General features: G+C 49.0%; 1 protein-coding gene across 1 annotated transcript in view; it reads right to left on the reverse strand.

The window, feature by feature from the left end:
• Window positions 1-22,555, reverse strand: part of ATXN7L1 (ataxin 7 like 1) — a 221,921-nt gene that overhangs the window by 77,379 nt on the left and 121,987 nt on the right. The gene's annotated exons all lie outside the window — the stretch shown is intronic.

The following is a 22,555-nucleotide window of genomic DNA, read 5'->3' on the forward strand; positions in this document are numbered from 1 at the left end:
ATAGTTCCTGCCCCTATTTGTACACAGAAGGCTTAGGACATCTGTTGCTTTTAGAGGAACCAGTTCAAAATGTAGAGAAGATGCCCCTCGAGCAAAGCTTCCGGGACTTCAGTGTCCTCCTTAATTACTTGGGGATCTTGTTAAAAATATAGATGCTGATTCCCTAGGTCATGGTATTAATCATGCCTTCTTATTTTTCTGTATGTCTGATGCTCTGACATCTTAGGGCCTTGCTGACCCTGGATGAGAGCCCATTCCCAGAGACAGTAAAGGACTCATCTGCAAGTGGACCATTCATATGCAAAGCAACCAATCTAAAGCCCTTAGCCCCAACCACCTCCTTCCTGAGCTCCTACCCTCTGGGCCACTATTCCCGGGCCCCGCCCCGGGCTCCCCAGGGTCAGGTACCAGATACCTAGAGACAGCCCCTACGTGCCAGAGCCCACTTCGATTATTCAAACTAGCCAACTCTAAGCCTGCTTACTCTGCCTCACCTTTGGAAACCCCAATAGAGGCTCTTGCCTACACTGTCCTCACTCCCTCTGCCTCCTGACCGACCCAGGTGCTTCCCCGTGGGGCCCTGTGTGACATGGCATGCCCCTTCCTCGTGGAAAGCGTGAGTAACAAAGCATCTTTTTAATGGCAGCCATCTCCTGGTCTGTTGGCCTCACCGGTACTGAACGATAATAAAACCTGTGTCTTCCGATGGCCAGGAACCGGGCGTGTGATGCTGACGCCCATCTGAGAACCGCACTCCGTACAGTAAGGCTCTGACTTACTGTGTTCCTGCCGCGGATCAGGGCGCTGCACCCGGGCTCCGAGGGGTATGACTGTCCTACAGACACGTCCCACCTGCACTGGAGCCCAATGTGCTGCAGACACAAAACGGGGAACTGGCCGAGGCTGCTGCAGGGATGGCCCTGAGGACCAGTGCCAGGGCCTCGGGCTTACTTTCCAAATGATGTGGTTCCTGGAGCCTTCCTCGATAGAAACTAAACAAAAAGCTGCAATGAAAGGAAGCAAGGCCTGAGGCTCTTAAACGACAGCAGGCACAGAGGCAACAAAGGTGCCCAGGGCCCGGGGGGGAAGGCTAGGACTCCGGCAGGTCAGCTGGCACAGGGCACTCGCTGTGTGCTCTCTCCCTGAGCCATGTCTGATGCGGGCCCTGGATGCCACACGTGTGTCCTCAGGAAACCCCCGTCAGGAGCTCCAGAGGACTTCTAGCGTAAGCCTTGGGGTCCAAGCAACTTATGGGTCCCCATGGCAAGGAGCTCTCCAGGGACCCATCGGCCCTTCTGCCCCAAGGTACATGAGGGTCCTGCAGCCCTCCCCTCCCGCTGGGAGACTCAGGGCTTACAGGAGTCGCCTAGACAGGCTCCCAAACCTTCTGACTCTAAGGCCAGAGCACTTTCCTCTATCCCAGGACATCGTGGCTCCACGTGTTCCTAATAAAAGCAAATCCTGATTAAGAACGATCAGTTTTAAGTTCTTCACGTGGCTTATCTCATCTAATCCTCACAACTCTAAGTAGCTATTTAAATCCTTATTTTCAAGATGAGTAAGCAAGCCCAGAGAGGCAAGCAGCTTGCCCAAGCCACCCACTAATTGGCAGGGTCAGAAATGAAATCCAGAGTCTGCATAGCACCACCGTCACCTGCTGAGTGCCACCGCCACACCCAGGGCCCTGCTCTCCAGGTGGAGGCCTCGGACCCGCACCATCAGCATCAGCACCATCCAAGAGTAAGCTGTGCCACCTGCCCCAGATCTGGCAAATTGGAATTTGCGCTTTACAAGCTCTCCAAGGCAGTCTGCTCCACGCCGAAGTCTGAGAAGCCTTGTATCAGGAGCCAATCTGATGGAAACTCACCTCCCAGGCCAGATGGATAGTAATGGCACAGGGTAACTGTGAGCATAGATTTCACCGCTTAGCTTAATGCTCGGGGAGGCAGCTTGGTATACAGGAAAGAACAGGCCAGGGGTCAACCTTCAGCTCCAGCAGCCATTAGTCTAACAGCTCGAAAACTTTAGGCAAAAGATTTAGCTTCTCTGAGCCTCCCTTTTCCTCATCTGGAGAATGGCAATGCAATACCTACCTCCTAGAGTTCATGTGAGCATCAAGTGACATCACTATAAAGTGCTGGGCCCCGTAGCCAGCACCAAGGAAACGCTCTGTCGAGGGCGGCCTCAGGAATTCCTCAGAGTCCCAGTTCTCTAAAATGCATGGCCCTCTATGTTATGCTTTACAACAGTATGAAGCCTGAATTCCTTTGGTGGCCAAACTGAGAACAGTTTTCAAAAAGAATAAGGAAGCTATAATCTTGGATAACCGGAGTGGTGAGCTATCCACACAATGCCTAAGGGCATCACCATTACAGCCATGTGGGGCGCAGACCCCCAGTACTGTCAAAGGCTCCAGTCCTGGCGGGGGTGTCGGTGGAGTACGCACTCGAGAATGGCGGAAATTCACATTTAAGCAACAGCTTTGTTCCCAGCTCTATTACCTGACTACGCCTGGTAAAACTGTCACCAGGGGCATGTCTGTCAAAAACCGTACCCAATCCCATAGCCCAGAGGTGGAGCAGGGATGATAGGGGTGAAAAATCAGCTCCAAGCACAGACCGAATACTGCAACAATGATTCCAGCTCTTTCCGGGCCAAACCAGTCCTCCCGTCTCCATCCTATACTTGGAGCGAGCAGCTCTTCCCGCCCATTGTGGCCGGGGCATCTCGATCAGACACCAGCAGGCTTACGGCACAGGCAAAGAGAAAGCTGCCCCCCCCAAAAAAAGGGGGGCAGAGAAAAAAGAAAGGATGTGAGAGAGGAAGAAGGAAGGCTGAGGGAGCATTTCTCTCATCCCAAAGCCTCCATCAAGTCTGCTTTTCAATCAGGAGGAGAGGGTACAAGTAGAATTTAAAGGATTTTTAAAAGAAAAAATGTAATACTAGCTCCATTGTATAAATTAAAACCCCTCTGGGACACGTCAGTCATTACTCTTCATATCTGTAAGGAAAAATTTCAATGCAAGGGTGTAGGCAGCAAAATGAAAACCCAAGGAGACCTCATCTTTTCATGATCCCCTTCGGGATCAGACATCTCCACAAACATAGTGAGACTATTTTGTACGGGGGCCCAGTCGTTTTCTGATCCTTTTAGATTCTGGCCCAGGGAAAAAAATACCCAAACAAATCCCCAAAACCAAAGTGGCTCTCATGTACCGTTAACTCTGGCACAGTTATCAAGTTATTTGTTATTTAAAGTTTTTAAAAATTTAATTGTAAAAACAGTAAGTGTGTAATAAATAATTTAGAAAATCCAGATATGAATGAGGAATAAAAATTATCCAGTCACCACACCATTTCGTTTTTAAAACATAATGTACTTATTTTTTTAAAAAAATGGTTGTACTGAGCACTCTGCATTAAATACTGTTTTTTCCCCACTTTTCCCCACCATGTTATAAAGTATTCCTTCACGTTGTAACATATTTTTTAAAAAGGTTGTTTTAGACGTCTACTTTAGCATTCTAACAGCCCTCACTGATGGCATTCAGATTGCTTCCAACTTTTTGCTACTATAGGTAACTCTGTAGTGAACATCCTTTAAGTAAATTCTTGCACGTATTTCCACGGTTTCACTTCTTGTGGTTTCATTACCCATGGTCAACCGCAGCCCAAAAATATTAAATGGAAAATTCCAGAAATAAACAATCCGTAAGTTTTAAATTGCACGCTGTTCTGAGCAGCGTGATGAAATCTCGCACCATCTCGTGCTGTCCCGCCTGGGTGAGTCACCCCTTGGTCCAGAGAACCCACACTGTATACGCTCCCTGCCCGTCAGTCACTTAATAAGCTTCTCGGTTATCAGATTGATTGTCTCTGTATCACAGTGCTTGTGTTCAATAACCCATATTTTACTTAATGATGGCCCCCAACTTCATTATCAGTTACTGTTGTTAATCTCTTATTGTGCCTAATTTATAAGTTAAACTTTATCACAGGTATGTAGGTACAGGAAAAATCATAGTATGTATAGGGTTTGGTACTATCTGTGGTTTCAGGCATCCACTGGGGGTCTTAGAACATATCTGCCCCAGATAAGGGGGAACCACTGTATTTATTTTCTATATAAATTCCTAGAAGCAGAATTTTTGGTTCCAGGCCCTGATACATGTAGTCAAATGCCTGGCAGGAAGAGAGCCCCACTTCCACATCCACCAGCTCGGTAGAGAGTCTGTTTTCCTTCTTTCTCACTAACACTAGGTATTATTAATTTCTAAACATTTGCCATTTTGATAAGTGAAAAATACTCTGTTTTAATTTTTCTTTTAGATTACCAGGGAGGTTGAGCATTTTTCAGGTGTATTGGCCATTGAATTTCTTTGCTTATGAACTGCCTATTCATATCCATACTTTAATTAGTATATTTTCTTTTTGTTACTAATTTGCAAGAATTTTTAATAATAGTAAGAAGATAAATATTTTAAAGTCAGAAGTTGAAAATGAGAATTGTCTCTTAATAAGATTTACAACCGCAAAACGGTTAACATCAGCAAGCATTAAAAAGGTTTCTTTGGCACAGAGAGCACACGGGGAGGGGGAGATGAAGTTGAAATCAGACAAAAAATCTTTGCCACCAAAGCTGACCCTGGAATTCTCAGTTTAAAACGCCTCCCCTTTTAAAACAACAGCAACAATAACAAAGCACAGATGTAAAAGTCACGACACGGTAGCCTCTTAGGTTGAGTCCTGTCCCTATGCTGGGTCGACGCCACATCTCCCTGGTTCACCTGGGCAGGACACCTGAGTGAGAAAGAGCGCTCAGGTGGGCGCCTGCCCACGTGGGCCCAGCCCCAGCGGCCGGAGGAAGGGCTGGGCACCTTGCAGAGGCTCCCGTTGGGATTACGGGCAGCAAGTCAGTGGTCTGCATTCTGAGTTCCTGTGTGCCACTTGGGGTCAGCTGAGCGATCAGAAGAACCCATAAAAATGGCATCCACCTGCACTCTCAGGCTGGACAGGGACTACACACGGTCTGCTTGCCTCTCTGTTTTCAAAGAGGCAGGGCCACATGGCCTTCTGGTGTGGATGCCTGAGGGCTCCCCAGAGAGGCCGGGTACAGATGTGTCAACTCTGGAAGCTCCCAGGCAAGGAAACACCACTTCACACACAGTTCACATCTGGGCAGTTGACAGCAGGAGGAGAAAAGGTGGCCAGCCAGGTTGGGAGGGCGGAGGCTGACAACTGATGGGAGGCATGCCACCACCTTGCGCTTGAGGCAAACCCGTGTCACTCATTGCAGGGCAGGCATTCAGGTTGGATGTTCACACTGACACGGGCTCTGTGTCTGCCAAGGCACGTGTGCCGGCCACCACTATTCAAAAATAGAACCAGACGTCCAGAACCAAACAGAAGCTGGAGCGAAGGCTGCAGCACAGGAACACAGGTTAGGGAGCATATTTATCTTGTGGGGAGGGCCTCTGAGTTGAGCAAAGAAGCACCTGCTCCAGACACAGAAAGCCATCACACACAGGTGATGGACGGAGGCCAGGTACCAAGTTGCCTGCTGTGTCTCCATGTTACATCCAGATTCCAAGATGAGCAAGGCTCATCTACAGCGGTCACCAGGCCCGTGGACATCACCCACTAAAACAGAGAGACTCTTCTTCCCTTTGTAATCAGTGGTCGGAGGACAGCTAAGTGAAGGGAAGCTAAAGAAAGAGAAAGAGGAGTGATGCGGAAGGACATGTTGGTGTTCTGTCCTGCTCGGCACTTATTCCTCCTCTGTCTCTTCTTCCAATAACCGACCTTGATTTTCCTCTGGGGAACACCCTTCTCCCCGACTCAGTCCACGAGGCTGCCATGGGGTAGCCCTGCCCACCTCTCTGAGAGCTCGGGAAGCCCTCTTTAGGGAACTAGTTGATAAAACCATTATCCCAGACATTTGTGTAAGGCCTTATGAGTTAAGGAGCTTCCATGTATGAAAATGCTACCCGGGGCCTTGGGTCTTTCTGGTTTCCTAAATTCACGCATAACCTTGTCTCTTAGTTCACTTGGTTAGGATCAAAGAGCCTTGTGGCATTAACGGTACCCCAGAGAGGTACCCCAGGGCTTCCTCCTAAGCTGGAGCAGGAGCGAGTACAGATGATACTGGCCAGGGATCTAGGCCTTCTCAGAAAGGAGGACTAAGTCTGGGAAGGAGTAGGTTACATTTGGGGCGAATCTGATATCCATGTATTCGAGGGTGGACCTGGAGCCCACGGTGGAGACGGGAAGAGTTAAGATTTGGCAGCTCCACAGACAGAGGACAGACTAAAATCTACCACTTACTGGAAAAGCACCGGCATGGGGAGCGGGCATGGCTTCTGAAGTAGACTTCTGCTCTTCAGGAAGCGGCAGGGAACAGAAACAGCCACAGGGAAAGGCCTGACCAAGAATGGATTCGAAAATTGTGCAGCCAGAGCCTGGGAACAGAGCCTCTCTTCAGCTGTGCCCCAAACTCCGGATTCTTCCAAAACCCAGAGAGACCCTTTAAATGTCCTCCGGTCCTCTGACTACCAAAGCTGAATTACGTCTGAAGCCATAAGAACCTTGGAGGTGTGCGCTGGGATCTGGGACCTGCACTCTGTTTCTTCAACGGTCTAAATACCTCTGAGGAGGCCTGAAATCTTGATCCTGGCACAGCCCCGACCACAGCTCCTTCTCGGGGCTGCCACCCTCAGTGCAGGCGGTTAATTCATTAACACCTGGAGAGTGCTGACTCAAGGGGCAGAGTTAACACGGGCTCATTTCTGATTTAGTAATCTAGGTACCTTCTCTGGACCTTGAAGGAGCTGGTGTCTTTTGGGCGGCCGCTGGAAGGTCCCAGGGTGCTCTCCACCTGTCAGCAGAGCCACAGCAAACCTTGGGAAGCCCCGAGGAGGCTCCCAGGGCAGCCACGCCTCCCTCCAGTCGGGCACGGCCACTTGTGTCCCTTCCTTCCTACGGCTTCTTCTTTCTCCTCAGACCTGGGGCTACAGGACCTTTTCCTCAGCTCCACACTCATGGCTTCTCTGTCCTCGCTCTGACCCCACAGAAATTCTAGCGGGGAGACCTTTTACCCACCCCACAGCCGGGCAGCAATGACCACAACCATTGACACCCGACACTGCCACCGGGGCGCTGAACGGCAGGGCCAGGAGACTGGCTTCAGATGGTAGGGACCTTCCTGCCCCAGCTCTCTCTCCAGCCAGTGGCAGTCAGCTGGGACAGGAGAGAGAGGACACAGAGAGAGAGTGGCAGGTGGCAGGGCATGGAAGTCACCCCAAATCTCTGACTGCTGATGCCCACCACGGCCTCCAGCTTCCCATGAGGGAAGCAGAAGAAGGAGAGGAATGGAAAGCCCAACTCAAATCGATGTGCGGCGATGGGCAGGGGACCACAGACGCTGCCTGAGCTGCTGGAACGATTCCTGGACCATCCGGCACAGCCGGCCTTGAAGCAGCTTATCATTAATAACCGTCCTCTGAAGCCACCAAACGGGTCTGCCGCGGGCCGGCTGGAGAGAGCTCTCTTCTCCCCTCTGCAACCTGTTCTCCTTGCACAACGCATCTGTCACGGCCGCGCCTGGAGGCCTCGCCACGTGGGGAGGTGGTCTTGTCCTGGGCGGGGCGGGACACGGGGGGACAGGACACGTGCTGGCACTGACTTGCGTGTCATTCCTTTGTGACCTCACTTTGCAAAAATTGTGAATGCCCTAGACCGGAGGCGAGGACCCTCCCAGAGGAGAAGGTGGAAGACTTCCTCGCCCTCTGCCCTGCCTGCCTCTCATCTTGCCAGCTCCTCCTCTTGAGACAATGTGGCCGGCTGGGGCCGTCCCGTGAACGCCCCTCTCAGATCCAACTCTGACTACTGCATCTTGGGGAGGGGAACATTCAGTCAAAACTTGTGTTGGAGAAACTTTTGACATTAATGAGAACTGGGTAGCCCAACTGATAATACAATGGGGTCTGTCTCCTGAATCCCTAACTCAACGCTTGTGTTCTCTTGGACGGGACCGGTGGTCCCTCTTTTTAAGAGGAGCGTGCGTGCGTGCGTGCGTGCACACAGGTTGCCAGTTCTGTTTTCATTCTGCTGCATATCCCAAATGCAGTGGTCACTAGTACCAGTGATTTTTGCCTTATCACACAAGCCCCTCTTCACAGTGACTTCAAAACACATTTTCATTCAGTCCCAGGCACTGGCCTGCCCTCAGACATCATGAAGGCAGAGCTGGGAGCGTGTGTGTGCGTACACCTGCGTGCCCGCACACGCACCCGTGTTTGAACCTGGGTCTATGCTGAGAAGACACAGCACTGATTCCAGCCTCCAGGCCTTGGGGGTCCAGGTCTCGACGGCCTCGCTCTTTGGCTGCGTGAGGTGGGGTATATCATTCCATGGTGGGGTGTCTGCAGAGCAGGGGGCCAAGAGGGCTCAGGGCTAGACAAACTCAGTGTGAATCCGGATTCTGCCACTTGCTGCTGTTGTCCTTTGGGCAAGTTCCTTTTCTCTCTGGGCCTCAGTTTCCTCATCTACAGATTGGGAATAATGAGAGTCCCTACGGAAAGTGCTGCTGTGAGGACTAACTAAGTTCACGTATACAAAGCACTGAGAAAAGTTCCCGCACACAGTATGTCTTCAATCAGTCTTTGGTATATTTGTATTATCATTCAACAAACAGCAGACGGTACTATTATAAAGAAAATGGGTGGAAGTTGAACTGAATCATACCTCAGGCCTTTTGCCACTCTAAACCCCCACAACTTTCTGATATTATGGAAGACTCACTGATCCCGAATGGATCCTTTGAAGGAAAACACCAGCCGCAGGGAGAGAGACCCCAGAGAACCCAGGACCAGGCTGCCCACCCAGTCCTGGCCCTGTACGTGTATTTGTGGCAAAGCCTGTGTGTTTCAGGTTGGCACAGACCAGGACAGCCCGTGGCCCTGCAGCCTCTTCCCCGTGAATGCTGTGAGCCAGGAGGTCAAAACCCTTTGGCTGGGCCTGTTTGTGGCTGCTAGTTCCACCCCCAGCGGCAGCTCCCTTACGCTGGGCTGTTTGGCCGGGCTGCTGGGGTCAGAGCTAGCAGGCTTCAAGTGGCCGCCGAGACACTCAATGGTCACTTGACTTTGCTGCAAAGCCAGGAGGAACAGGAGAAGGGACGCTTGCCGAAAAGGCGACATTTTGGAACTGAAAATCATTGCTACATGTGGAACTGAACCTTTCTTTGATGGAAACAGAATATTTGGGTTCAAAGTCTCCTTTTGCAAGAGAACCAAAAGATAGGGCGTGTTCGTTTCCGGGGGCTGCTGGAACAAAGCCCCACAAAGCCGGTGGCTCAAAGGACAGAAACGTCTTCCTTCACAGTTCTGGGGGCCAGAGTCCGAACTCAAGTTGTCCGCAGGGTTGGCTCCTTCTGGCGATTCTCAGGGAGAATTAGTTCCACGTCTCTCTCCTGGCTTCTGGTGACACTGGGATCCTTGCCCCTCCTTGGCTCGTGGCTGCGTCACTCCACTCTCTGCCCCTGCGTTTACACGGCCTTCTGCTCTGTGTGTCTGTCTGTGTGTCCAAACCTTTCTTCCTTCTTCTTATAAAGAAAGACATGAGTCGTCGGATTTGGGGCCCACTTTAAGCCAATACAACCCCAGCTTAACTCCATGGCCTCTGCAGACCCTGCTTCCAAACAAGGTCACGTTCACAGGTAGAGGGTGGGCGTGACATGAGCACGTCTCTTTTTTTAGGGGGCACAGTTCAACCCACTACGCAGGGCAGACGAGATCCAGAACGCAGAGTTGAGGAGAGAAGAAAGAGAGTTTACTGTTTGGCCACTGATAAAACAAGAGGAACTGCCTCTGCTCTGGGAAAAGCCATAAAACAACAATAAACGGAAGCACGCAGACCCCTCCATCGCTGTACTCCCCACTCTGGAGCCAGTTGTGGCAAATTATAGGACTACTGGGAGAATAAGCCTTCAATAATTAGTGTTCCAAAGAAAGCTGCTCCATAAACCTTGAAAAAAAAATCTGTTTGCTGCTCCCCGGCTCCTCCTCAGACACCACCTACGACTTCCCACAGTCGCCGGGGTGCGAGCAGAGCTCTCTTCGTAAAGACTCCGCTCTTTGACTGTGCAGCTCGAACCTGGTTCTGATTACTCAGAACAGGGACGCTGTGAGTGATGTGGATTTAATTTAATTTTTCTACCTCTGATGAAATAGCAGCACAGTGAGTCATTCGCTTTCGCACATCCATCCAAACTCCCAATAATCTAGGAAATAATCCCAGGAGCATAACAAGGCTGTGAGAGTGAGGCTGGAGATGGAACACAGCCGGCCCCCTCTGGAAGGACTGAAGCCACCACGCACATTTTCTTAGGATGCTTAACGTCTCCCCTGGTCCTCGGGCAGCACAGAAAGTGCCTCACATGCCCGTCAGGAGGACCAAACCAAGACTGAGTGGAGAGTCCGAGGTGACGGCTGGTAGAGCCAGGTGTGAGCAAATCCAGGACAGCAGCATGTCACCCACACGTGTGTCTCCTCAACGCCGGGCTTCAGGCCTGGTGGCCAACATGCCCTCAACCAAAGGGGACACGAAGGTTCAGAAAGGCAGTGGCCACCTCTGCAGATGCATTCTGGGCAATTCCAGCCTGTCTGAACAACTGGACGGCAGAAGGGCATCCCGGCGCCCAGCTCTTAGAAGATGATCAACCATGATGGCAGAATGAACGAACTCGTGAGCTTCCTACTCATCAGGAGCACGTGAGAGGCCACGAAGAATCTCACCTTGCATCTCCCATCTTGGTCCTCCTGTGCTTGTGGCTTCCTAGGCCCCTGTTAAGCAAAGAAGGAGTTCCTGCAAATTCATACCATAGCTGCAGCCTCTACTTAGAATCCGGCCCGAGAGTGGGCAGACCATTATGCAACACTGCCCCTCTTCTAATAATTTAACTATTACCATTTGAAAGTACTTGAAATCATCACAGCAGGAGGTTCTTTTAAATAACACACAATGAGTCTTACCCCGTCGTTACTATTCTCTGGAGAGAAACATTAAGACAAATTAAAAAGTAGCAATTTGATTCTCTTCTCCCTCCCACTCAGCCACATAATATGGAACACGATTTTTTTCCGAGCTCGAGTATACTGATGGGCAATTTGACAGTAGCTGTTACATTAACATGTGCATCTCTATGACCCAGCAATTCCTGGAGAAACACTTGCACATGCACAAGAATGCTCCATGAAGCACTGCTGGGAACAGTAGGGGAAAACCCACAATTGTAACCAGCATATCCGTTCTGTGGAATGTTATTCAGGAGACACACAGCCATACACAGGCTTGAAAGATATCCGAGGTGAATGGTTTGGAAAAAAATTGAGTTGCAGAAGTTACGTACGGTACCATTTATGTTAAAACACACATAGCAATCCTAGGCATTTTCTATGGATACATATACATGGATATAAATGCAGGAGAAAAGCGTGCACAGATACATCTTGGATGAACAAGAGTGCTGACCACGAGGGGAGGGCCTGGGTCTCAAGTAGTAATAAGGGGACTTTAACTTGTTTAATATATTACTCATGTAACATGAAAATTACTTTTTAAAAAAAAACCCCAAAGTGAAAAAAAGTATGATTGTACCATTTTGTTTCTCATGGTGGTTGTTCTCTGTGAATTTATTATCTAGCTGGAGATAAAAGGTTAAATTAAAAAGTGTCCCCTTAGATCTCAGGAGGGAATGCAGACTGTGGACAGGATAATCCGACAGTACTATGAACATATGAAACCGCTTCACTGAAAATGGCTGGAGAAAAAGGGGTGACCTTTGGAAAGGAGTGGAGGCTGTGAGACCAAAGGCAAGAGGAACTGCACGTCAGCTCTGTCCTCTAGGTGAGAAAGTTGTTTCCCATGGGGACATTGGTTCCCAATTCTGATACTGCTATAGATGCAGACTGGAATTGAACAATTAAATGGACAGCGTACGATGGAAGCCAGGTTTCCTACTGTTGGACTGGAATTTTACAGATAAGCAAGCTGGGGAGGCTTGAGTGGTCCATATGGTAAGAGATTAGAGTTGGTGACACCACATGAACTCAGGTTGACCTCAATATAGGCACCGAGGGTTACAAATAGAAATATTCATAGATATGTGCATACACACAGGTTAGCATACACACATATTTTTTTGCTCTGTCAGCTGAGAGGGCCTAGAGGCAACAGCACTCCAGTAGCAACCAGCATTCCTAGTGCTGAGATCTTGGTTTCTAACGTCATCCTTCAATAAAAGGAACCAGGACTTCTTGGAGAAATGGCTGATTCTAGGATGGGGGCAAGACACAGAAGATGAGCTTGGAGTATATTTTGTGCCAGAAAGTAAGGAATTGCTCAAACCAAACCAAACCCTACAATGATGGGTGTATGTCAAAAGGAGACAGGAACCAAGAAAGAGCCTAAACTGAAACAATTTGAGCAAAAAAATCAAGTAGTATTGGATTAGAACCCAAAATATAAAATAAAGATCCATAAGTCCATACTGACATAAGTAAATGATTGAAGAATAAATAAATGGGGGAGAAGAGATTTCCCTTTCAGAAGAACTCCAAATAATATATGTAGACACTCCATCCTCCAGAAGGCAGAGGAAGCTCGCCACTCCTTAAGTGTGGGCTGCACATAGTGACTTCCTTCCAAAGAGTGTAATATGCAGCAGGGTGGCGGGAGTCACTTTACAGTGGAGAAACTTGACCAGCACCGCCTCAGCCAGGTGATCCAGGTCAACATCAACAGTGAGAAACCACACTGCTGGATGCTACCCTTGACGTAATGTGACAAAACGGCACCTCTGTGGTCTTCACCCCCAAACCCATAAACCAAGTCTAATTATGAGAAGAAATATCAGACAAATCTCAACAGAGAGACTTCCCACAAAGTACCTGACCACCACTCCTCAACACCGTCAAGGTCACAAAAAACAAGGAAAATCTGAGAAACGGGCACAGCCGGGAGGAGCCTAAGGAAATGTGACAACTAAATGTAATGTGGCGTCCTGGATGAGATCCTGGAACAGAAAGACATTAGGTAAAACTAAGGAGATCTGAATAAACTACAGACTGTAGTTAATAATAATGTATCGATATTGGTTCAATAACTGTAACAAATGTTCTATACTAATGCAAGGTGTCAATAATAGGGGAAATGGGGTGCTGGGCATGTGGGAACTCACTGTATGATCTTCTCAATATTTCTGTAAATCTAAAACTGTCTTAAGTGTTCCCTCAATTTATACATTATTTCCTATTCCTTTAAAAAGAGGAAAAGCCAAAATCTAAGTACAGATTTCAAATTGACAAGGAGAGATCGTGGAATTTTTTCCTCGAGGGAGATTTCAGCACCAGGAGGCCAACGACTTGAGGCTACAGCTGAAATGAATTTGTAGTTTGACTTTGCAGCTTGGGGCAGTCGACCATCAGTCCCTTGCAGGACCCAGTGATGGCTGCTGAGGTCTTGGCATGCCAACCGTGCCGGGGCCCTGGTGTGGGCATTTGTAGGTCAATACCGAGCAGGATGGAGCCTGTGTTGAGTGGGAGTGGGGTCATCGTCAGCCTTGGCTCTCAGATTACCCTGTCTGCCCCTGACTATCCCATGATCTGCTGGTTTCAATGGGGACAATAGCCAGTGAAAGCCAGAGCAGGGAGCCTGGGGAGGGGCCGTCACTCTTCTGCTCAAAATCCTTTAATCTCCTATAACTATCTGCCTCGTTTACTCCCCTCCAGTCATGCTGGGCTCCTAGCTGTTCCCCAAACCCGCCAAGCACGCTCCTGCCTCAGTGCGTTCCACCTGCTGTTTCCTCTGCCTGGAATGCTCTTCCCCAGGAAAACCTCATGACTTGACCCCACCACTTCTTCTGGGTCTCTGCTCAAATGTCACAGTATCAGAGAGGCTTTCGTGGCTAAAATAGCAACTCTGACATCATCCGTGTCTTTCCCCTCGCTGGCTTAATTTTTCTTTCTCTGTACTAATATGTTGTCTATTTCGTTGCTTAGTATCCATCCTCCCCAAACAGCAGGTGATTTCCACGAGAGCAGAGAGTCTACCTTCTTTTGTTCACTGCTGTATCACCGAGACCCAGAATAGAACCCAGTCCTTAGCAGGCACTCAGTAATATCTGTTGAATGAATACATGGATGAACAGGAGACGTTTTACATTGCATTTGGTGATTAACATGTGTTGATAAACAAAATAATTACACTCACGTTGTACGTTTCTCAGTCTCTTCTATTCTTCTAAAACTCAGAAAGTTACCTGCTTCACAAACTCTTATTTGTCTTGGCACAAAAGTATATGTATACATAAATGAATTATTCATTCAACAAATATTTATTAAGTAGGTTCTGCAGGTCAAAGCACTATGGTGAGCACCAGGGGTACAAAGATGAATAACACTAACTTTTCAACTTCCAGAAGCTCTATTCATTCACCTGTCCATCCATCCATCCATCCATCCATCCATCCATCTATCCACCCATCTATCCATCCATCCATCCATCCATCCTTCCATCTGTCCATCCATCCATCCATCTATCCTTCCATCCATCCATCCATCCTCCATCCATCCTTCCATCCATCTATCCATCCATCTGTCCATCCATCCTCCATGCATCTTTCCATCCTTCCATCCATCCATCCTTCCATCCGTTCATCCATCCTCCATCCATCCTTCCATCCATCCTTCCATCCTTCCATCCATCCATCCATCCATTCTTCCACCCATCAGTCCGTTCATCCTTCCATCCGTCTCCCATCCATCCATCCCTCCATCCATCCATCATCCATCCAATCCTTCTGAGGCCCTGCTAAGTCCAGACACTGTATGTTGAAGTCACATTTGGTCACTGTGTGTTTCTCTCTGGATTGTTAACCCTCCTAAAGGCAGAGAACTGAAGACTTTAGTAGTAGCTCTGCCACTGACTAATTTTTTGACCCTGAAAAATCATTAAACTCTGAGTATTAGTTTCCTCATCTGTAAACAAGGGTTTGAGCCCCCAGACAGCCTGCCTCACAGTGCTGCTGGGAGCCTCAAGTGGGATGATCCACAAATAACTGTGCTTTCTATGCCGTAAGCCCTAAACACATCTAAGAGCTTCTTAGCCAGTAAGTGCTAAAAACAAAAATAAAATCCAAACAAACAAAACAAAACCCCAAACTCAACCCTTTCCTCAGACCGCTTCTCAGCGGGTCACACAGCCCGAGGCAGCTGCTGCTGCTGGCGGGGCCAGTCTGCCATCACTCAGAAGTCCCACCATGGGACAAAAATCAGGAGAGCCAGCCCAATTCCTGTCAAGGTAATCCTTGGCAGATTCAGTAGACCGTCAATAATCTTTGGTTCCGTTTGATTCACGCGCAGAGCAGCTCTTCCACCCTCGCCTCCCCTCCAGCCGAGGGTCTGTTGGCTATTGTGTGCTTTTCTGAAGCTTTAGCAGCACTCATAGTCTCCTTTTATATTTTTTAAAAACCTTGACTTGGCTGGCTCTGGAGTTTCTCCTAAGATGGAGCTTGCTAGTAAATGAAAGTGATTCCTGAATGTTGACATATAAACATCATTGACCAGGCCAGACCCTCTTCAAAGGGAAGCCATTGTAAGTCTTCCAAAGTCTAACCAAAGTGAAGAAGCAGAGAGACAGGGTGGGGGTGAGGGGAGAGAGAGGGAGGGAGGGAGAGAGAGAGAGAATATGAGACAAAGCAGGAGGGTGACGGAGCAAGGAAAGAGAGAATACGTATGAGGACATCGTTCCTGGAGCCAGGACTGGATTTCTCCATAAACTCTGGAATTTCCTTGTCTCTCCATTTATGTTCTTTCTTCCTGAGGCATTAACTGAAAAGGTGGAAGTTTTCAGATAGAGCTGGCAAGTTTATTCTATGGAAACAGAGACTTACGACCTCCTCTGTGTGTTCTCGCCTGTAAGCGACGAAAGGGTTAAAACGGTAAATTAAACACCTAGATGAAATTCTTTCTTCTTCAGCCTCTTTCCTACTAGATCCCCATGTTCCGGGCTACAATAACAACACCTACAACGATAACGATGCTGTGTGCTGGCGACCTTCCACAGAGCACTTGCTCTGAGCCAGGCACGACGCTGGGCATTGTCCAGACACTGCCACCAGCAAGCAGCCCGCGAAGCTGATCTGCTCTGAGACGCCAGTCCCTCTTTTGGGACGTTCCGCCATTTATTTCAGGGTCCAGAATCTTGTCAGTTATGGGCTGATGGAAGCTCATCCCTACCAACATGTTGTCTCTCCCCCGTATTGTTTTTTTTCTTATGGAAAATCTTCAAACATACACAAAGAGAGACCACTACCACAAACGCACATGTACCCACCACCCAATTTCAACAATTAATATTTGGCCGATCAATCCCATCTCATCTATTCCCGTGCCTGTCTGTTCCTTTTAGGGAATACTGTAAAGCAAGCAGCAGACATTGTACCATTTCGCCACCACCCCTTGGTATTTTTCATCTTGTCTTTCACTTCATTGAATGACACGATGACTCTGAGAGGCCAGTGAGCTTTCCTGCTGGTTATTTCACCGTGGATGGAGCGGGTGTGGCGCACACAGAGCACGGTTTACACTGCTCCTCTGTTAATTAACCAAATCTCAGCCAACAATCTACTTATTTATTTTATATATTGTCTTACGGTAAGAATTGTTCAAGTTGCCTTATTATTATTATTATTTAATGAAACAAAGGATAGAAACTAGATTTACACCTCAGACTGGGGCTGAAGACAGATGATAAAGCTAATGGAGTCATCTTGGGTTCTGAGGAAGATGGGTGGTCGGAAGGGACTCCAGAGTCCTTGGTCAGGGAACCCCAACTCCTGGAGAACAGGGGTCCAGGCCATCCCTCCCTCTTCTCTGGAGCTTAGAGGACTGTTTGATGAGGCTTCAGCTGTGGGTGGTAACCGTGCTGCCCAAATACAGCCACTGGGGAACGGATGAAGGAGGAGGAGCTGAAAACGTGGATTGACTGCATGCACACACTGCGAATTAATTATTTATGTAACTGCTTACCACGTGTGCTTAATTACCTTGCAGCACGATAATGAACAGGTCTGTCATTAAAATCCCATTGGATTCCAGAGATTAAGCTCTCTCGGGCCCGGCTTGCCTGGCCCTCCTTTGCAGCAGGCCAGGTTGCTGGCTCAAAACTTACAAATACGAGTGGCCTGGTTCCTGGCTAGGTCTCTGGGCTCTGAAGACAGGGCACTCGCAGCTTTGTGGAGCCCCTTTATGCTCTGGTGGGAGGTTGGGCATGTCTGCGGCCAACGACTGCCTCTTCCAGCTCTGTTCATTTCAAAGGTTTGGTAAAACGTCTCTCCTTGAACAGCTACCGCTCTGCTGGGATGACTGGGAACCATAAGCCAGGCTTGTGGACTTGCGTAACTTCAGTTACCTTAAAGCAGTGGTTCCGGGGAGCCTGAAAATATATCTATGGCCCGGCCCTTCCCCAGACTGATGGAATCAGGATCTCCGGGAGGGGGGCCTGGCGCTCCCCAGGTGACTCTTATGTGCCTCCACGGGGTGATCTGCTGCTTTAAAGCAAGAGCATGTTGTGCCCACGGAATCTTCCCTTCGTCCCCATGCTTCCTGCTGAGGGTCATCTTTTTCCTCAGAGCTTTTGAGACAGAAGAGAAGTGCGCTTTTTAGGTTTGAATAGTCAGCTCATGCTGGTTTCATAAAATGAATTGAGGGAAATGTTCATCTTATTCTACGGGCTGAAATAGTTTGCATCACAAAGGACATACCTGGTTTTTGAAGACTGGATTGTATTCAGTTATAAGACTGTGAAGGCCTTTAAAAAAACAGTCTCTCTCTAATAGAGTTTCTAGAGTATTCCACGGTGATTGGTCTATTTAAGTGTTCTACCTTTTTAGGGGCAATTTTGATAATTTATATTTTGCTAGGAAACTCTCCATTTCCTCTCGATTTTCAAATTTATTGCCATAGATTTTCACATACGCTGCTTTTATAATCTTTTACTCCTTTCCCAATCGGTAATTACATTTTCTTTCTCATTCTAATGCTGCCGACCACGAGCTTTTCAGATTTCCTCCATTGGTAATAAGAACAGCTAATGCTTATTGATCACCCGCCCATGTGCTAGACAGACGGTTCTCAAGGCTTTGCTTGTACTAAGCCATTTAACCTTCCTGACCATTCCGTGAGGAAGGTATTCGTATCATCCTCAGGTCACAGATGAATTCCTCACCTCTAGGGGCACAGAGAAGTTAAGCAACTTGACATGAAGTAACATAGCAGCATGCAGCTCAATATGGGGCCTACTGACCTGTGTGCGTGTGTGTGTGTGTGTGTGTGCGTGTGCGCGCACGTAAGAGAGTTTAGACACAGCCTATCGTTTGAGTATATTATTCTAGGGTTAAGACGAAGGGGGATGGGAAGAAGAATAACATCAGTGTTGGAGCTGCAGGTTCCTACTCAAAGCTCTTAACTAGGGCGCACGATCCTTTAAGAGTTCTGTGGCTGGGAGGTGACAAGATGCCATGGGCAAAGGGGCCCAGAGGCTCGGAGCTGTTCCGATGGTTAGATGGATTCTATGCTATGTGACCCTTTTGGTGACCAGGTCCACTTAATTGCCTTGAATGTTCCCTCAGACAAGGAGAGAAGCTTGTATCAACACTGCAAGGTGGACATGCAGAGGGATGAGGAAAATAACCACAATTACCTAAAAGAGGTGAGCGGTTCTTACGTTGCACTCAGAGCAACAACACACCATGCAACTTTTGTATGAAAGGATATATTTAAAAGATCTCCCAAGGGGCCGGCCTGGTGGCACAGCGGTTAAGTTCACATGTTCCGCTTTGGCGGCCTGGGGTTCGCTGGTGCAGATCCCGGGTGCGGACCTATGCACCACTTGTCAAGCCATGCAGTGGCAGGCGTCCTGCATATAAAGTAGAGGAAGATGGGCACAGATGTTAGCTGAGGGCCAGTCTTCCTCAGCAACAAAGAGAAAAAGGAGGAGGGTTGGCAGCAGATGTTAGCTCAGGGTTAATCTTCCTCAAAAAAAAAAAAAAAAAAAAAAGATCTTCCAGTACTAGCTTCTATTGCTTCCAGAATAAAATTTGAACTCTTTAGTTCGGCCTTCAAGGATTTTCACCCCGACATCACCTGATATTTTAAGCCCATGGTCTCCTGTTCCCTTCAGGCCCCACCGCAGTGTCAGTCAACTAGACTCCTGGCTCTTTGTGTCCTTGTCTGTCTGCCTCTGTGCCTTTGCCCATGCCCTTCCCAGGCCCAGCAATGCCCTTTCTCCATCTCTGGATATCCAAATGTGGCGAGTACTTCAAGCTCCAGCACGTCTTGGTACAGTTTCCAGTTCTCTCTTCCTAGAACTGGGTAACACTAGCACTTACAATCACCACGTGTGCCAGCCCTTTCTATTTCCTAAGTCTTTTAACCTTCAGAACAACCCTACGAATTATGTACTATTCTTGTCCCTGTTTTATAACTGGGGAAACTGAGGCTCAGTGATGTGTCCAAGGCCACACGGCTGGTAGCAGAGCTGGGATTCGAACTCCGGCAGCTCGGCTCCATGGCCTGCACTCCTCTGCACAGGATCCGTGCCGCTCAGCAGGCATGAGTCATAGCAACTTTCGCACTTGTCTTATCTCCCCTTCAGGACAGCCAGCTCCTCCCACAAAGGCTGTGGGTGTGCGGCTGGGGTCCCTTTGCGCCCACCTGGTGGATGTGCCGTAACTATCCGCTGATGGTTGGAGCTGAGCCAGAGCTGATGGCACCGCTGCCTCGATCAGGAACCCAGCAGAGAAGGACACAGTGCTAGGTGGGTGGGTTGGGGAGGGCGAGGATGAAGAAGTTGGAACCAAGGTCCTTGCTGTCAAGATGCTGTCAAGTGTGGGTAGCGAGGCCAACCTTTGACAAATGACACAGCGGAAGTCCCTGCTGATGAGTAAGCAGATATAGCCCAGAGAGGGAGATGCTGGCAGAGGCGTGGAAGCCTGTAGGCTCTTGGGAACCTGGGACCATAGCTTAAGGTCTTGCTACACAAAGTGTGGTCCCTGGACCAGCAAGGGGGAGCCTGTTAGACATGCAGAATCTCAGGCCCCACCCCAGACCCTGGAAGCAGAATCTGCATTTTAACCAGACCCTCAGGGGAGCCAACCGCATATTCAAGTTTGAGAAGCCCACCCCTACTCCAGGACTAGCTTCTATTGCTTCCAGAACAAAATTTGAACTCTTTAGTTCGGCTTTCAGGCCCATCCCCGAGGTTGTAACTTCATTGGTTTGGGGTGGGGCCAGGGCAGCTGCATTTTTAAACCTTTTCAGGTAATTTTACCAAGCGTTCCAGATCAGAACCAACCTACAGGCCTTCCCTAGAGACCTGTGGGATGGAACATGGAGGAGGGCAAAGGATGGAGGGCCCCAGCCCTGCCACTAAGGAGCTATGTGACCTTGGGTACGTGACTCAACATCAAATGAAGAAAGTAGATTAGATCAGAGGTTCTTGAAACTCAGAATCAGAAAATACACATTCTTGGATCAAGTAAATTCTGATTCCCAGGGCTGGGCCGGATGATCCAGTATTTTTAACAAGCTTCCTCAGGGGTCCTCATGCAGCTGCCTGGCCCCAGTTTGGGGGACCAGTGGACTAGGTGACCTCTGGGTCTCTCGCTCTAACATTCTGTGCCCTTGGAGGAGGAGCATTTTGCTCCAGGTTCTGAAAGCAATGATAAGTGTATGTCAGGATAGGGCCGTTCAAACACGTTTGTCTGCACTGCGACCCGCAGTAAGAAATATAAGGACTTTTCACTGAGACCCCACATATATATACACATTCGCTTATATATATAAATATATACAAAGAGATTTCATAGAACATTGCTTTTCCTTACTATGTGACCTACTCTATTTTCTCTTTTCTTCTCTATTTTACTTTTAAATGCATCGCTCTACGGGATTTCATGATTCACTAGTGGGGTCAGACGACAATGTGAAAAACCCAGTGTAGACAATCTCTGAGTCAAGGATGATGACTGTGTCAGGGCCGGAGAGCCAGAACCTGGAAGCGTCGTGTGGTAGAGGGCCGACAGCTCCATGATGACCAGCCCAGTCCAGCCCACGAAGGACCCGAGGGGCAGCTGATCACAGGATGTGAAACTACAGGAAAGGGGCATCGGGTGGGGAAGCCGGAAGTGAGAAAAGGGGTCAGCAGAAGGTTTTAGCAATTACAATTCCTATAGAAGGAATGCGCACTCGCCGTAGCTTCTAGACCCGGGGAGATCCACTGGACATTTGGGGCAGTGGTTCTCAACACTGGAAACACATCAGAATTACCCGGAGAGCTCTTGCAAAGTACCCGTCCCCAGGCCCTACTCCCAGAGATGTCCCGTCTCTAACCCAAGCTTCTCCCAAATGATGAGACTGTGCAGCCCGGATGGAAAACCACAGACTTCAGAGTTAAAGAAGCAGGATCACGTAAGACAAAAAACGTGGGCTTTGGGGTCCCTTTGTTTCTTTGAGGTTTCCTGTCTGTGAAATGGGAAACAACACCCACTTTAGTGGCCTGTTGTAAGGCCCAAAGAAGATCATACTTCCAGGAAAGCTATTTTAATGTTGAATGAAAAAAGGCCCCCCACCTCGCATACACATGCCCACAATCTGGTCCCTCCGACAAAACAGGTGACTGCCTGGCGATGTGACAGCTGCCTCTGTTGGGGATCTGCGGGGCCCAGCGGCCTGCCCCTCCCACTCTCCACACACCGTGCCCACCTCAGCTTCCAGCCCCGAGCCTCCAGCCAAGACTACGAAGCGAATGCTTCTTTGGGCAAAGCCAGACCTCCTACAGCCAAGCTCACTGCTTTCCAAACTAGGGTTTGATGGTCCTTTTATTTTCCTGGTCGGAGACGAGTGGGACTCAGGCTCCCAAATTCTTGTGTGATTTATACTGTGGTACAAAATAATAACTCTTGCTTTTACTGAGGGAGTCAGAGAGGAGAGGAGGAGGAGAGCCAAATGGAGGAGGACTAGGATGGATAGAAAACAGAGGAGGAAGAAGAAGAGGAAAAACCAAGGATGATGGCGTATCCGGGCCAGGCAGTGGGGCCAGGCACTCAGCACTCTGTTCCCACTGCCAGAGACTCCGAGGGGCTAGGCAGACTGCGGCACGGAGCCGGACTCGAACCCGGTCCTCCAACCACTGCATTGAAGAGTTGAGGGGCGGCAGGCGAGCTCAGCGTCGTGACAGGAAGGGAGTCTTCTCTGCGGAAAGCCAGGTGGGGTGAGGGGGTGATGTCACCAGCATCGTCAAGTCCAGCAGGGGCTCTCTCAAGGCTCCTCGTGCCCCTCAGGGCCACACTGAGAAGGCAGCAATGAGGGCTGTGAGGGTTTTCCACCTTAGAGGTCCAGGGCTATGCCGAGTGTCACAGCTGGAGCGTGGTGGCCCGGGCAGTGCCCACACGCGTGTACCTGGGCCTTCTCACCCAGTGCCACACAAGCTAATGATGCTG

The sequence above is a fragment of the Equus przewalskii genome, chromosome 4 (genome assembly GCF_037783145.1).
Source record: "Equus przewalskii isolate Varuska chromosome 4, EquPr2, whole genome shotgun sequence".
NCBI classification, from domain to species: Eukaryota; Metazoa; Chordata; class Mammalia; order Perissodactyla; family Equidae; genus Equus; species Equus przewalskii.